Genomic DNA, 18,398 nt, shown 5'->3' with positions numbered 1-18,398 from the left:
GGATCTTCCTTTTCCTTTCCCTCTGTGCTGTTTCTTTTAACGAAAAGAGGAAGCTCCCTTAAGAAAAGGTTTGCTGTTTTCTCGATGCAGTATTGTAACCATAAACATATAAACCATGCAATTAAAAGATATTCACGGCTGAAAACTATTAGAATAACCAGCACATCCACCACCTGAATTATGTACATCGAAGAGCTCCGCTGAATCCTCAACCAATCTAATCAAAGCCCAACGATCTTTTCAAAGTAAGACTATAAAGTGATTAAACTGCTTCTCATTTAATAAAGGAAATGTAAGTAGGAAGGGGACTTGCAGCTATTCATATGTCATCTCAGCTTGTGAGGATTTGTATCAAACATCAATAGCTTTTCCCACATCGAAAGAGGAGAATGTGATTTGGAAGTGGGTATGTACTGTGATTTGGGCCAAATAAATACACCCAAGTATATCTAAAGGTACCCAAATATGAACACCTCCAAATATATCCATAACATGGGGATAACGATATTTACCCCTGAGTTACTATGAGTCGAAAACAGCAAGTGTTGCCTAAAAGTCAGTGGTTGTCTCTTAATTTTTCCTTTGAGCGGATGCTTAGTTGAAAGATCTTTAGCCTCATCTCAAAGAAAGACAGTTAATGTCAGTGAATGTATCAGTCATGGGCCAGGCAGGAAAACAGAAATGCTCTAAAACTTTTGATCAGAGGTGAATTTAATACAAGAAATTGGTTACGGGGCCCCTGGGTGTCTCAGTGGGTTAAGCGTCTCCTTCAGCTCAGGTCATGATCCCGGGGTTCCGGGATCAAGCCCCACATTGGGCTCCCTGCTCCGCGGGGAGCCTGCTTGTCCCTCTGCCTCTGCCAGCCGCTCCCCCTGCCTGTGCTCTTTCCCTCAAATAAATGAATAAAAAATCTTTAAAAAGAAATTGGTCACAAAATTTTGGTTGGGTGAAAGGATAAAGGGCGGGGAAAGGGCACAATTTATAGAGTCCAGAGATGTGCACTGCTGCTGAGGCTGCCACCAAGGCCAGGGGAGCCTGGGGTTATTTGCAGTCCCCATGGCTGCCTCCTGCTGCCCCCAGATCACGGACACTGTTGGAAGTCAGAGTCACCCACAGTCGCCTGCACTTGGGGGCCTCAGCTCCTGCTGAAACCCTAAGCAGGAGGATGCCCCCCCTTCACTGTTGTTCTTGCAACGCCCTGCAGTGCCTCCCAGGAGCTTCGTAGGCAAAACTTAATAGGAACCAGTCAGCAGGATAGTTGGTGGACTGTGGTGTTGAGGCATCCAGACCCTTCTACACAGAGGAGGGCACAAAGCGGGGAGACAGTGGGCTGAGCATCCACAAATATCACCCAGAAGAATAAGTAATCATACTAGTTACCATGCTAGCACCAGGAAGCAAGCAATAACCCCTGTTCAAAAGAATGGACTGTATTTATCTCTTTTCTGAAATCCCATGGACATTTCATAGAATACATAATGGAACGTGGGGCGCCTGGGTGGCACAGTCCACTGCCTAAAATATCATTGCTTCTTGTGAGTAAGGCTATAGATGCTGGAGTAGGAGAGAGTTTTAAATTTTTCACTTTAAGACATTTTCTTTGTTTTTAAGATTTTATTTATTTATTCATGAGAGACACAGAGAGAGGCAGAGACCAAGGCAGAGGGAGAAGCAGGCTCCATGCGGGGAGCCCGACGTGGGACTCGATCCCAGGACCCCGGGGTACACCCTGAGCTGAAGGCGGCGCTGAACCGCTGAGCGACCCAGGCACCCCAAGAATTTTTTTCTAATATATATGTATATTTTTACTTTGCATATGTGTTGTAATTTTATAATAAGCAAATATAGGAGAGATTTTCCTGTCAATGGTGGAGGTAGGGGGAGGGGCATGCATAGACATAGCCCCCTTTTGCCTCAGCTCAGTGTTTAGTTTTATGATTTTATGAATGCAAAGCAGCTGGAGATGTAAAGTGGAAAGAGGCAAATGCTACTGTTTGAGAAAACAAAACCAACAGCAAGGGGGTTGCAAGGGGCACCATACCTAGGAGATCTCTTGGGAGTCAAATCTTTCCTAGAGGCAGCTGCATAGCAGTGAAGAGTTTGGGGGCTGGTTTAATCCTTTTTTCCTTTTCTTCCCAATGTTTAATGATGACATTTAAACTCAAAGAATTACTGACAAGACAAACATAGAAATTTCTCAACAGGAAGCACGCCTCAGTTCCTTATAGAAAAGAAATCATCGTTATCAGAAAAATAAGTAAAATATGTGATACCTGACAAGTTTATATGGTCAACAAGTCTTTCTTCTCTTTTTCTTCTTTCTTTCTTTCTTTCTTTCTTTCTTTCTTTCTTTCTTTCTTTCTTTCTTTCTTTCTTTCTTTCTTTTTCTTTCTTTCTTTCTTTCTTCTTTCTTTCCTCCCCACCCCCTTTCTTTTTCACATTAAGGAACAAATCAAGTTGGAAGCACTTTTCTCACTTTCGGTGGAACACGCACAACGTGGCGGAAGTTCCCTCACAGTCCGCATAAGTCTCCACAAAGAAGGTCTTTGAAGGCCAAGTCCCAGGTTCTCCTGCTCTAGGAGAGACCGGTTTTCGGTGCATGATGAAGTTTCTGGCATTTGGGCCCTGCGTCTGTCACTCCCTGGAACCACACAATAGTAGCTCACATTCCATTTGTGTTCACTTCTTAACTAATCCAGAAGAGGAGTGTGAATAACCTCCCTCGGCTCAAAATTGCTATGAGGCCCAAATGTCAGGATCAAAATGTTTGGGCTGAAATGACAGGTTAATATGTCTTGTTTGATCATTTTCTCATTTCCACTGTCTTTATTTCCTTTAGTCAAATCTTAGCTCAGCAAAATTTTTGACGGTTTATAGCTTACCCAGATTGTTCAAAGCCCTCATTTGCAGAAATATCGCCAGTCTTTTCTGTAAGACAAAAGCCCGTTACCTCCAAACGGTCTCAGCCAGTTACCAGTCGCTGGGTGTGTCACGACCTAGGCGGTCAGCTTTCCAGCCCAGGCCAGAGCCCAGAGCTCCCATTCCAGGGGGGGCCTCTGCACCCAAGGTTCTCCCATGAGTTTCCAACCCGAGGGAAGACGTGGTCGGAGAATCCTGGGGAATTCAGGTATCCTTTGGAAACCTGAAGTTTGTGTAAGAAACGAAGCAGGCCAAAAGGCGGCCTCGGCGAACGCAGAAGCGAGGCAACCGACGCGCCTGTGTGTGGAGAATCTCCAGGCCCTGCACGACGTGGCGTCTCACGTGGTCGAGATTACTGTCATTCCGCTCCGACTGGCCCTTCCTGTCCCTGCGGTGGAAGTGGGTTCGGAAGCCAGCTGCATGGAGAAACTTCCCGGCCTATCACAGTTCCCAAGCCAGCTGCGCAAAGTCGTTTTTACACGGATACAGTTGGAATCTTATCGATTTCTCACAGGCTTCATTATTATACCTAATTTTGTGAGCTCTGGGATCTGGGCCAGATTACAGAAAATATGAGAAGTTTGCTGGACAGTGGATAAGGATGCTCCTGTGTGTCATAAAGAACTTGGGGCTGGGACCTAACGGTTCCAGTTCCATGTCAGCACAAACACAGACCTTTGGCCTTTGCTGTTTGTTAGAAGATAGCAATAGCAACTAACCACAATGTTTAGAGAATTAGGGGTTTGGGTTTCCATTTAATTTAATTTTCTGGTTGGCTTGGGATTAAACAAACAAAAACATTTTTTTTTTTTATTCAAGCCTTTGAAAAGGGGGAAGGAAAGAAATTAGCACATATTGACTACTGTGGCAAACGTTATGTTAGATTTTAAAAGTATGTTATTTCTCTTCATTATAAAGTGTGTGAAGTACGTCTTATTTTTAAAGATCTTACAGATGAGGAAGCAGATTCAGATAGGTTAGTTAGGTCCCTCAAATCACAAAGCTAGTGCCCAGACACGTACAGTTAAAACCTAAGTCAGTCTGTTTCCAAAAGACACGTCGGCCTTATATTTTAACGACATAAAATGCTATCTCCTCATATGTGCAGGCTTGAAATAATCAGCACATTTCAATTATTTATTAAGTCGGTATTTAGGGTCATCTCTTAAATGCCAGTCTCTGGGCTCACTGTTAGTAATAAAAAGGTGAAATCTATGTAATAATGTCTTCAGGAAATTTGCAGCAAAATAGGTGTTGCTTAGGCATTTGGGGTGGATTGATGAGAAGGATGCCTGGGGGTGGGGGGGAGCCCACGCAGTGGGAACAAACCATGACAGGACTCGGTCCTGGAGGCTCTGCAGATGCTTGAGCCCAGTGAGACAACGGGGGCCTGTGGACACCCCTGGGTACCCGGCCTGTCCAGGTGGAGACAGGGCAGCAGCACACGTAGGACGACAGTGGAGAAACATCAGATTTACATCTAAAATGATCTCTTCGGGGGCGCCTGGGCTCGGGGCATGATCCTGGGGCTCCCTGCATGGAGCCTGCTTCTCCCCCTCCCTCCTCCTGCAGCTTTCTCTGCTCTTGTCATTCTCTTTCTGTGTAAATATAATCTTAAAAATAAAATAGAACAAAATGAGCTCTTTAAAATGGAGGGGTCCCCTTAAGATTACTTAAGAGATCTCCCCAAAGCTTGGTGAAGGATTGCCAGCAGAAGAGAGAGAGTTTGAAGGGGGACCGTGCCCATCCCCAGAAGCACCTGCAGGATCCTCTGCTACCTGTGGGAAATGCCGCAGGTGGAGGAGACAGATGATGTTGCGTTGGATCCCGCTGTCTCCCAGGCACACACCAAAAGTTGAACTTTAAGCATCTTTTATTGGTTTGGGTACCTGATATTTGCTTTTCTAGTAAATGAGGAATATGGAAAATCGAGTGTTTTCAGTGATAGGAGTCTTACTGTGTGCTTCAAAAGATCAGTTACTGTTACCTCTGATGCCATCATCCAAACGTCCTCGAAGAGTGGGCCTGCCTCTCAATCTGCAAAGTGTCCCTAAGGGAAGAAGGTGAGCAACTACCCCAAGATAGAGTTCTGGGGAGAAGTCTAAAAAGGCTCGTCACAAGCTTGATATTTCTTTGAAGACATTTTTATTTAAGTCCTGTAAATCACACATTCTGCTCCATGATGCACTTATTCATTTTATAAAACATAAAATACTATTGTAGAGTCCTTTACTTTTCTCCAAAATCCTTGAAAAAAAAATTGAAATGCCAGGAAAATGTGCCATGCTTACCAGGCGAGCCCTTGTTCCTCCTCTGGTGTAACCCCACTTTACTTGGCGAGTCCAGCACTACACTATTTTTTTTTTTTTTTAGCCAAAGGCAGATAATATGGTAATTTAGGAAATTAACAAATGGATCATCGTTTCTTATGTCAGTAGGATGTACATCCCCTTAGTGTTATTCACAAGAATCATATTAGTTGTTAAAAAAGAAAAATCAGATTCCTGGGATTGATTCCCTGAACAATAATTTACCATGTCCATGGAAATTACATTAAAAAAAATGAATATATAGGATTCGGTTGGTGTTCTGCAATCCCTACACTGAGAAACTTAGTTTCAGTGAAGCTCTAGCCTAGGGACAATAGCCCGTGGGCCACGGTCTCCACTACCTCCCACCACGTTGTCTAGCACACTAACACCCCGGGGCCTGGGCCTCACATCTCGGGCACTTTAGACCCAGAACCACCGGACCCCCAGGTAAAGCCCCCAGAGCGCCCGCTTCTCTGCCCTGTGGGTCTTCCTGCACCACGACGAGAGCCGGTGGACAGTGGAACTGCGCTGCATCCTGAAGGCAAATGGTGCTACATGAAGGGACACATTCACAGCATATTACATTGTGAAATAATGCTGGAGTTAAAAAGGGCCAAGACAATAAAAAGAGCAAAGGCAATCTAGAAGTACATTGTTACAGGGAACCTTCCAAAATCTGTTCAGCTGAGCCTCCCGTGATCATTTCCACTCTGTAGAGTGTGAAGGAAACTAATAATTGTTAAACACCTTCGGCCTATCAGAGAGAACCAGTGATGAGGCATGAATATTTTCTCATATTTTCCAGAGAGAAGACAAAGGCCTATTGAGATAAGTTCCATAGTGAAGTTAAACAAAAGAGTATTGGAACTCTTCCAGAATTCCTGGTGGGCTTTCTCTAGAAGCAGCGATCCCTGCTTGTAACGCGGAACTTGGCGATCCTCGCTTCGCTAAGGCTGCCCATTCACATCTCTCTGCCACAGCCTGGAATCCAAACAACGTTTCCTCACCCATGAAGGTCACCGATAAGATGACAGATAGCCCGAGGGAAACCCTCACCCCTCGAGATGCCAACACGGCCCCAGAAAAGAGGAACATCAGGCCACTCTCCTCATTCACTTGATGACCTGTGCGAGCCTGGGCAGTGCACCCTGTACCACCTACGTCCTCTCGTCCCCAGGCCCGGCGTCGTCTCTCTGCTCCGGGAGCCAGAGGTGCAGACACGTCACCCCAGCCCGGGTGTGCCAGCTGAGGGCCTCTGGTTCCAGGAGATCCCCCAGCAGCTATCAGGGCTCCAGCCCGCTTCCCAATGGACGGAGGAGCCGGCAGGGCCTGCATTGCCGGGCCAGCTACTCCTGTCTCGGTACTAGCACAGCTGATACAAAACCAGAGGAAAGGCCCAGACGTCTTCCGTACTTCAGCAGACAAACGTGGCCGTGAAGGTCTTCAAGGCAGCACGTAGCCCAGGGCTTCCCTAGGCTTCTGGGCTTTGCGCTAAGTTCTAGAGAGCGAAACACCCCACCATCCAGTAGGCAGAGGCCGCATCCTCTATCAAATTTCTGATTTAAGTGGCTTTATCCTGAGCAAAGTTCTCAGCCTCAAAGGGCTTTGTGAAAATGGCAAGTCGGGAAATGCCAAAGCGATGCCTAATTGGTCACACCCAGATGCTGCTGCTTTATGCCTTGGGAGTCAAATCTTGCTGTTACATGACTACGAAGTCTCGCAGCTCAGAGACACACCTGGGCCCGGCCCCGTAAGCCATGCACCCTCTTCATAAAGCTGACAAGCAGAGCTGCGTAGCTCAGCAGGTTTCTTTCCCAGGCCCTGTTGCTGCTAGCGAGGGAATCTTTGATGTTAAAGGCTCATCCTTTTTCTGGAGGTAACCCACAGAAAAGATGTGGTGGCTCCTCTCTGTCCCCTCATGGTATAGCACCAACTGTCCATCACTTGGGCAGGAAAAGTCTTCAGGGAAACGGGGAACTGGCTCTTTCACACTAGCATTTTATGGTTACTTCAAAATCAATTACAGATTGAACCCCAAAGTATGGTTTTCTTAGTTTCTGACATGCTTTGCTGGGTTCTGCTGAGCTAAGTGGAAACGGTTCAGCCCCGGAATGTCAGAGGAATGAAGAAAAATGAAACCTACCAGATGCTCACTCCAACAGGAGGAGGAACTTGTAGTGACTACAGTGGGGCTTCCTGCAGATCAAACCCCAGAGACCTTCGGAGCCTCAGACATACCCACTAGCATTTTGACACCTATGGAGAACAGGAGACCCGGGTTCTGGTTCGAGCAGTGTGACCATGGGCAAGCCAGTGCCCACCTTTGTGAAATAAAGATGAGGGATAAGTGACCTGAAAATTATTTTTCTGATTAAATTTCCAAGATTCTGGTGAAGCATTTTGTGTTGAAAAGAGAACAAGAGCAAGAACAAGGAGCAAGAAATAAGAATACTTTTTCAGGCAAACACACTGTTGCGCTGAACCCTCACGACAGCTGTAGGAGGCAGGTTCGGTGTCCTCATTTGACAGATGAAGGAACAGAGACCTAGATATGATGAGGAGGCAACCCAAGGTCATATTTAATAGGTAGCAGAGATTCAAATCCATGTCTGTTTTATTCCAAAGTCTACTGCGCTTCATGGCTTCCCGGCTGGCACACAAACAAACAAACAAAAAAGTTGTGAGGATGTGTGTGTATTACTTTCCTTCCTTGGACCTTAAACTTCCTTTACATTCTACCCTGAAGGGACTTAAAAGGTGTACCTCAAGCATATCAGGTGCAGGGAGAGGCCCATGAGGACCAAGGGACACAAGTTCAGGCCTCACCCGCCCTGCTGCCCTCCTCCAGGGCCACAGCAGGTCAGCTGTTAGATATTTACATGTCGCTTCTCTTAATGAGTTGTTTTTTAATGGTAAAGCGCTTGAAAAAAAGGAAGGGAAGGTAAGAGGGAGGGAGTGAGGGAGTAACAAAGAAGGAAGAGGAAAGAATAAAGTAAATCTAAAACTGCCGAGTGACTTTATTGCTTCATCTCTTACTCCTTTAAGTGGCAAATTGAGAAGAGATATCACCTTTATAAACTATTTTATAAGCTACTTCATAAACCAGGTGGCGCCGTCGACTTTTACACTGCGATAGGAAGAATTCCCAAATCTCAATGGTTTGCAGCAACTAATGTTTATTTCCTGCTCATACTACTTGTCCTACACCGATTGACAATGGCTATGTTCCTGATACCTTCATTTCGGGACCCAAACTGAAGAAGCAGCTCCTATCCAGGATTTCCAGAGAAAAAAAGAGCAGCGGTGGACCTACAAGATACCATCTAAAGCTCCTCTGCAGCAGTGGATTATGTTGATACCACTCTCATGCGATTGACACACGGCCAACCCTAGGAGCCAAACATGGGGAGATATGATCTTCTGATATGGAATGGCAGCAAATAATTAGAAACAATAGTGCTTCCTAGATGACTTGCTCATTCCATCTAGTCACAAATTTTTATTTCTGTCCATTCCTTAAATAAAACACACTCCCCCTTCTTCAAGAAAGATACTCCTAAATCCTCTCCAATCCAGTCATAACAAAGGTTCAATGTCCAAAACCTTAGAGCATCATCTATATCAGGGCCAGATGGAGGGTCCTTCAATCCAGAGATTACAAAGTTAAACAAGTTATTTGCCTCCCTTGTCACACACACACAATGGTTGAATAAAGGACAAAATAACTACAATAAAGAGTCTCACCTAGAAAACGGGAAAATAAGAAGAACACAGCAGTCACTGTCCTATAAGCCATTCTGACATTTTGCTAGTCACACTTTGCAAGCACCATGTTCCTGGGCATAGAGAATGCTCCTCAATTAAGCCCTGGATCTGCTCTCTGGGATCTTGGCTCCCTTTTATTTCTCACGATGACTCTTGGACACATGTGAAGACCGTATTGGAAATGAGCCTTTTTGGGGGAGCTATGCAGCTTTTTCAGACTGCTTCCAATAGGAGATTGGGACCACAAAGTTGTTTTTGATCTCAGTCATAATCTCTTACAATCCAGATTGGTGCCTCTTTTTTCAAACAAGTACAAATAGCCACGTTGAGTCTTTTGGAGACATACCTCTCCTATAAGCAAATAACTTAGGACAAGGATACAATGTACTGTGCAGAGTAAGATAGAAAGGCCCAGTAAGTCATATGGAAGGCAGAGGTTGTAGTCTCTTTGCAGGACAATATGAAGTTTAGGAAAATTCTGAAAGCCTGTAGATATGCATGGTCAAAATTTAGATTACTCACCACTGGACTGGCTCTTCCTAGGTTATATGCCAGCCCATGTCCCCTTTCTCTGATAGCTAACGTCGATCCACTGCCCTGCCTCTGTCCCCTTCTCAGGGTTTGTTGCAAATGCCCTTACTGAGAGGACAGCTGGCTAAATAAGACTATATCTCCTGTTCGAAATTTATTGGGCCAGGTCTAGACACCAAAGCTGAGGGGTTAATCGAATTTCTTTATGCAAATTTGTTTTGGAACTCAGAAACTCTAGCTGGAGGTTTGAACAAGGATGCTATCACTCAGATTATATTATCCTGGGTTTAGAGAAATTGATAGTCTGGAAAGAGAAAAAGAAAGAAAATAATGAAACATACAACATTGGAAACAGAGAAATATGTCTACCCACGGGGTCTATGATATATTCCTATTCAGAAAGTTCTTCTCTAAAGAAGAACTAAATGAGCCATTTTAAGTGGGTATCTATTATTTGCAACCAAATAATCATTCACACAAACATTTAAAACTAAATTCAATTTCCTTCAACAAATCCTTCTTGAATTTCTATGAACATGATACTAAGAAAGAATTCTCAAAGAATAGGATGAATATGGCACCATAACAAGACTTAGGGTCTTATTATTTATAAGCTTCTAAGAGATAAGTAGACAAATTCCCATAATGAAGATAATAATAGAAGTATGAAAAATACTGTAGCAATTCAAAGGAAATCACAATCACATCTGATCTGAAAGATCAGGAAATTTTTATAGAAAAAAAGGCAATTGAGATATAGTTCTAGGACAGACAAAATTTAAGAGGCAGAGATAACCAAAAGCTTCAGCTGGAGTTGGAGTAAGTGGCACAGATAAAGTCCTGGAATATGAAAATGCTGCTCTGGAACAGTGTGGAGTATTATTTGGCTAGAGCATAGGAAACATAGTGAGAAGAGTAAGCAACAAAGGACAGAGCATACAAATATTCTTCAACTTAACCGGGTAGGCAATAGAAGTCCACAAAAGGCAACCCCGTAATCAGTTGGAGACATGGTCCAGTGGCAATGCAGACAGCCATTTTCAATAGGAAAGAAATGACAGACAGGAAAATGCATAGTCCATTGAGAGAAATCATGATGTCTCAAGTCAGACAATCTTATTGTTAATGGGAAGGAAGTGGGTATAAGTGGCGAGGCAGGGCAGCTGGAAGCAAGGGGCCACGCTTCTGATTGGATATGAACATACAGGAGAAGGAGGGTTCAAGAAGAAAAAAGCTTTCAATTCCATCAAAGGAAATTAGAACAAGAAGAAGATGTTGGAGGGAGAACGTTTTGGACTTGTTGAATTAAATATGCCAGAGGGACATCCAGGTTAAGGGAGCCAACTGGTCTGCCCTTGGAGATCGTGAAATTGTAATCTAGGGAATGCTAAGAAATGATCCTGTTCACATCTCTTGTTTTATAGACAAGAAAACTGAGATATAGAGCAATGCTTGGTGATTTGCCCAAATGACAGAGCTTGTGAACGTAATCTAGGGAATCTACTGATAGAGACGTACGGAATGGAACTTCAGGGTTGGCTGGGTCACACAAATATCTAGACTGAGGAGGAAGGCCGAGCAGAAAGAGACAGTGTGACAACTCTCCATTTTGACCGTCAGAGTGGAAGTGTGCAAATGCCGGTCATTGGCAACATGGAGCACCTGCTGTGTGCTAAGTACCACTCTAAACACTGTGCGATGCTTCAGAAGACAGGAACAATATAGACACCATGTGCCTGGGGAAGCGCAGCGCTCTAATTGGGAAGGCAGGCCAACTCTTAGAGAGCGGGCCTCGCCAAGGGGTTCCACCCCAGTGTGCCAACAGAGATACTGGAAGCTCTTGGGATTAAACAAGGAAGAATCATGCTAAATGTTTCTAAAACACAGACAAAAAAGAGACAATTTATTATGTCTTAATAACAAAACTAGGATTTATAATTTTATAAAGTAAATTCTACCGAGGGTCTTATTGTAAAGAGTTGGAAGCGACTCGCTTTTCTCATCTAGGGTGGTTAGATTGTGCTTACTGAACTTACGTTCAGGAAAATTGTTAGGATTGCTCATGTTCTGGGAACACCCATGCATTTTCAAATTAACAAATTGGAATTAGCACAATAAACATCCTATATGACTTGTTCATCTTTAGGTTTTAGGGGAAGCTAAACTATTCTAGTAAGAACTTGGTATTTTTTTTTTAAGATTTTATTTATTTATTCCTGAGAGACACAGAGAGACAGAGAGGCAGAGACACAGGCAGAGGGAGAAGCAGGCTCCATGCAGGGATTTGATCCCGGGACTTCAGGATCACGCCTTGGGCTGAAGGCAGCTGCTAAACCACTGAGCCACCCAGGGATCCCAGAACTTGGTATTTTTAAGGCAGAAGTGAAAAAGGAGGATCAATTATACTTAAATTTTATTCATTTCTAACCTATGTCATTCTACCGCTGAGCCACCCAGGGATCCCCCTAAACTATGTCATTCTAAAATAAAATTTAAGTATATCCTTTTGGGAGATTTGGCAGTACTACATGATTGGTTTAAATATATATTTATTATTAAAAAGTCTTAAATTCCAAATGAAAACTATTTTGAGTCATGCTGTTACGTAGAAGCATCCTTGAAAGATTTCAGGCAGTTCCTAGAATGACATTCATTCAGCTTTTCCATGGTCCCCTCTGACCCTCATCTTATTTGAAAGGAATAAGGAAGACAAGATAGATACACATGAAAAGAAATTCTCATCAGTGGCCACGTAGGTACTCTTTCTGCTTCTTGGCCATCATTTTGACCCATTTATATGCAAACGAAGAAGGGGCCTGTCCACTTTAGTTTGGAGATCTTGCTTTGACAGCTGGGATTTTGCTTTCTTTACACTCAGTACATCCTTATTTCCAGATTTTCAGCAATTTGATGAAACTTGCCTCTTCTGTAAGTCCGTCTCTCAAAGGTCCCCATCGGTGGGCACAAGGGAAAACACCGCACACGACATCGCTGCTGTTAGGCAGCGTGTGGGAAGATATGTTTTCTCTCAGGGACAAAGCTTTTCAGGCGCCCCCTCAGGGACAAAGCTTTTCAGGCGCCCCCTCAGGGACAAAGCTTTTCAGGCGCCCACGGTTTAAGAGACACACAGATGGCCCCACTTAAGACCTGAATAAGGCATTCTTCACGGTTCCACAATGCTTTTCTTTGAGAAGCAGCCTTTCCAATCCTGCAGGTTATCAGAATGTCAAATACGTTTGGGCCAGAAACACCTCCACAAACTCTCACACAAAAAGAAAAACACACACAGCACAGTTCCTTGGATCAAACATATTCTGATGCTAATGATTTACTTTCTGCATTGGGAAAAAACTCATCCTTACAAAAGTTAGTGTCAAAATATCAAGGTAGCCCTGCCAAACAGAGAATTCCCACCATGAAACATCTTTATCTTCTTGTAGAAGGATTTGCAGCTACAGAATAGCACTCAACATACTCCAAGGTCATCTGGAAGAAAAGCGAGGAGAACTATTGTTTTCTTTAAGTGTAAAAGAAATCACAATGACATATGTCCACAAGGCAGTCAGTTCAGTGTACTTGGAGGTAACAAAGAGGTAACTGGTGATTGGGTTTTGACTGTAGAACACTGATAATGCTTGTCTCCCACTCAGCATATTGATGTGTAGCTCACAGATTATACAATATTAATAAAATAAAAACTTTAAATAAAAATACGTTATTTATTTATTCATGAGAGAGGCAGAGACACAGGCAGAAGGGAGAAGCAGGCTCCATGCAGGGAGCCCGATGTGGGCCTTGATCCCGGGACCCGGGGGTCACGCCCTGGGCCAAAGGCAGATGCTACACCGCTGAGCCACCCAGGTGTCCCTAAAAACACGTTTTTAAAATGACTTTGTGGTATGAAATAAAATAACTGGTTTGAAGCCAATGAAATGGAATTCAAATTCTGGCTTAGGGGGATCCCTGGGTGGCGCAGCGGTTTGGCGCCTGCCTTTGGCCCAGGGCACGATCCTGGAGACCCAGAATCGAATCCCACGTCGGGCTCCCGGTGCATGGAGCCTGCTTCTCCCTCTGCCTATGTCTCTGTCTCTGTCTCTGTCTCTCTCTCTCTCTCTCTCTCTCTCTGTGTAACTATCATAAATAAAAAAAAAAAAAAAATTCTGGCTTAGACAGTTACCTGATGTAGAATGTTGGATATTGATCCCTGTGAACATCAGATCCCTCATTGGTATCTATGGGGCTTGTCAAACAAATACTGTGCACGGAACTCAGGAACTGAGGCCAAAAACTGATTTACTGGGAAAGAAAGTAGCTCACAGAATCAGCTGACAGTCTAGAGATCCATGTTTGGAAATAAGAAGAAAGCAAGGGAGACTGGGTGTGTGAGGACGTACATCTGGCCCAGGGACTATGTGGTGAGAGCCCTGTCAGGGTCACCACCACCCCTGAGTTCTCGATGGTAAGTGCTGCCTCCATAACAGATTTTTACCACCACCACCACCCCATGCTTTTTGGAGGATGCCTAGTATAAAAGCCAAATTCCTGCCAGAAGTACCTCAACCTTTGTTTTTCCTTTTATGACATCACCATTTTTTAGAACAACAGGTCTTCTCAGGGCTTAGCAAATGCTTATCACTTAATTAGATTTAATTCGTGCATTTTGGGCAGGAACGTGATTAATGATGGTGCCTGTCCTCAACAGGTCACTTCAGAAGGCACACAAGTTGGGTTTGTTGTATTATTGGAGATGTGAGTTTTTGATCACTTGGTTAAACTAGTATCTGCCAGTTTTTTTTCCAAAATAAAATGATTTTTCTTCTCCCATCAATATGTATTCTGTAGGGAGCTACTTTGAGATTACATTAATGCTATTTCCATCAAACTCTGATTCACTGGTTTCAGTATCCATCGATGAACTCTGGCTCAAATCAGTTAGTACTACAGCATGTGTGAAATACTGATTTTTCTACCTCCATTATTCCTTTTACATTTATTAATTGGCATTGTATTATAAGGAAGAAATTTCTCTTCTTATTAATATATGTACTTATGTGTGTATGTGTGGGAGATATATTTTATATGAATATAAAATCTCTGTGGGTTCATAGATTCTTATTTTATTCAAAAGGTTATAATCTCTCACTATAATTATGGCAAAAGATTTTTTATTCATATTCAGCTAAGTGGAACTATAACTGTGTCTTGAGGTATAATAACTAGATTGATTGCGGACACACTGCCTTATTTTAAATTAACTGACTAAAACAAGACAGATCTGGGATGTGATCCGGAACAATGATGGATAAGACTGATGCAGGGGCTACTAGAAAGACCCATCTGCCTGGGTCCCTTACCCAGGAAGAAGAAGGCTTTGCATGTTGGGCTACCCTATGCTGGCCATGAATACAAATCTAAGCACGATTACAATGTGGGGGAGGGCGGGAAGATTGCAATGTGGATCACACCAAACCTAATGGCTACAGGTATGGTAAAGAGAAGCCCAAGCACAGGAATGCAGAGGCAGCCCTTCGCGTACACTGCTAACGAGGAGGTAACATGCGCCCTCCGCCAAGAGTCTTCAGCTGCTGGATGGACCACGTCCAGCACCTGGTGGTGCCATTCACGAGGCACTGCTATAGGACTCTTCTGATCACCAGAGAAATGGCTGAGAATGGAAAGATGATAATCTAAAGAAAGGAAAAACCCAAGTAAAACAAAGGAAAAAGGGCAATTTGACAAGAAAGATAAAAAGAAAAACAAAACAAAACAAATGGAATTGAAGAAGAGATACTATTTTTTTTTTTTTAAATAGGCAGATGGAGAAGAGGACAAAAAGAATAGAAGAACAAAGTAGGCAATCCTGAAACAGACACTAATAGAAGCCATGGAGTGCGTCCAAAGTAATCCACTGGGGCAGTCAGGGGGAGACTGTTGGCCCTTTCCTCCTGGGAGGAGACAAGGAAATGTAGGCGAGGGAGGTGCTTCTGTGACTGCGATGCCGACAGGTAGGACAGCAGGAGAGGGAGGGCTATGCGGCCTGCCAGGGAGTGCTGAACGTTTTCCAAATAAATGGTAATCCGGACATACTTGAAGATTTCAAAAGTTTTATTCAAATATAATACACATATGGGAAAATGCCCATAAGCAGAAGTTCCGTGCTCGGTGGGTTTGCACAACTGGGTAGAGCACGCCTGTGTTACCAGCACCAAACCAAGAAGCAGAACAGTGCGGGCACCCCAGAGCTCCGAAGCTCTTCCTGTGCTCCTGCCAGCCGCTACCTGCTTTCCCACTGCGGTGACCTCTTACGTGTGGCCGAAATCACCTTTATTTGTGTTTCCTATGAATGGAGTGACAGGGCGCGTGCTCCTTGGCGCCTGCCTCCCGCAATCAACATTATGATTGTGGGATTCATCCGGGCTGCCTGTCTCGTCGTTTCCTCATCCTCAACACTTCGTAATAGTCTATTGTGTAAATAGACCACAATTTATTTATCTATTCTACTCCCGATGGGCCTTTGAGTAATTTCCAGTTGAGAGTATGATAAATAAAACTGCCATGAACATTCTAGTACATGGCTTTTAGAGAACGTGTACGTTTCTGCTGAATGTACACTGAAAAATACAACTATTAGGCCCTGGTTGCTTCTGTTGATACTGGCAAACGGGGAACACACATTTCTATTCCCACCAGGCCTATGTATTTTTAAAACACACAGGTTAATAATAATAGTTATCAGTGAATTATGCTTTTTTCCAGGAAGTTAAAAAAGAATGGCATTATGGGGTAGCATTCATTCACGTGGATTACAATAAAACGCTGACAAGTGCACATCAGCATACGGAATAAGAAGGCAAAGATGAAAAATTCTCACCAGCTAAGAGGAATTTCCTTGAATTCGCAGATTTTAAAATGTTCGTTTCTGTATTTCCATAAAGGCTGGTAGAGAGAATGGATTCAAGAAATGTTTACCACTTTAAATAGATGGTTATTTAAAAACCTGTACTTTATATATTATTTACATTTCTTAATGAATGCACACACACGCACACGCACACGCACACACACAGATTTCAAGAGAGGAAAGAGAAAGAAGGAGCTGAGGTTTTACAAAGTGGAGCAGCTGGCCCATGATTCAGAGAAGTGAGAACGGGAAAGTCAGATCTGTGAGGGCCTGTCATCAAAACTCTGTCATTCAGGAATGACACAAGACTTGGCACATTGTATCCTGAAAGAATTAATGGATTATGGATTATGACCAAATGACTTTGTTCCATTTGCCTCACATGGTATTAAAGTAGCAGTTAATTCTAGAAATTAAACTTTGACAGAAGGAACACCCGGAGTCCCTCTCCTCCAGCCGGTGGTGGGAATCGCGGTGGCCGCTGTTCATGTTGCGCTTACTGCCCATCCTCTCTGAGCGCCCTGTCAGGAGGATGAGATCTCAAGGCGCTTCCCAAACCCAGAAGAGCAGTACATAAACCAACTTTCTTTTACAACCTAGCTGTGAAAATAAACCATGATCACTAGAAAGGCCACATGAAGTGCAAGCCTGGAAAATAAACAAGAAATCAACAAAATGAGCACTTAAGAGACCCTCACGTGCCGCAGACAGCGAGCGCACCAAGGGGCCAGGAAGGTGAGACCCGTGGGGGTGGCATGGGTGGGAAAGGACTTCCAAAGGAAGTAGAAGAGGAATCAGCACTTGGAGGGAGGACGGAGGGTAGGTAGGGATGCGCAAGTTTGGGAGGACATTTCAGCTAGGGACAATACGACCAAGAGCAGGGAGGCAGAGAAGCCTGGGTCTGTTCAAAGGTCGCTGAGTAAGACTCCTTTGACTGGAATGGATGGTTGAGGCCAGTCTTGGCTGGCAATTGCATGACTCTAAGCCAAGGGAAGATGACAGGCCTTGGAATGTGTGGCATTTGCATTACTGTTGGGGTTTATGGCCCAGGCAAGTCCAGGTTTCTATGAGCATGAGAACTGTGGCAGCGTTGCTGGCACACCCATGCCTCCACCTTTGAAAACTGATCTCAAATGCGAAGGGCTGGAAGCCTAGCATAGAGCTGGATTTCCCGGGCGTGTCACATGACAGACACAGTCAGCCTTCCAATCGCACGCAGCTCCAGGAGCTTGGTGTGTCGTTGAGGGCAGATATGGACACTAATAAGCATGAACTGTAGATATAAACATGGAAAGACAGATTTAGTTGGCAAGAGTTTTCGTCTGGGAGAAAAATGCCAAAAAAGGCCATTATAACCTTTAAGTGGATCGGGGGGTGTCATGAAGATTTGGAGGATGAGCCATTCCAAGTACTTGGGGGACTGAGCTAGAGGAGGAAAGAAGAGGTATGCAAAATGTCTAGTGGGGGTAGAGATCCACCCCCGGGGCAAAGTATGATTATTCACTTTGAAAAGAAATTATCTTGAACACCCAACAGAAGATCCATTTCAAGGTTTAACCTTACAGAAAGACTCTGCCATTTGAGCTAAAATGGAAATATCCAATATCATTTATTTGTGTACAGTACTCCGAGTGTTTGTTCTGAAGTGCTGGAGTTGAGGAGCTTAACTTCCTTGCACTGGTTGAACAAGACTATATTTCTCTACATTTTACTACATTTGCAGGGCTCTAAGCTTCATATAAAGACAGTGTTGCTCATAGAACAATATATTTTTGGGGGGAGGAAAAAAGGACTTAAAATGTAAGTAAAGAGAGGAATATTAACCACAGGATATTTGCTATCCTGAACAAACATATGAGACCAGACAAAACATACCTCCCTGAGACGGAGCTCATGAAGATATGCAAGTTTTAGTTTAGTGGGTTTTTTTGGTGGTTGCTTCACAACAGCATATGAATCACGATTTGCAG

The sequence above is a fragment of the Vulpes lagopus genome, chromosome 24 (genome assembly GCF_018345385.1).
Source record: "Vulpes lagopus strain Blue_001 chromosome 24, ASM1834538v1, whole genome shotgun sequence".
NCBI classification, from domain to species: domain Eukaryota; kingdom Metazoa; phylum Chordata; class Mammalia; order Carnivora; family Canidae; genus Vulpes; species Vulpes lagopus.
The sequence above is the reverse complement of the archived record's forward strand: the minus strand, read 5'-3'. Positions refer to the sequence as shown.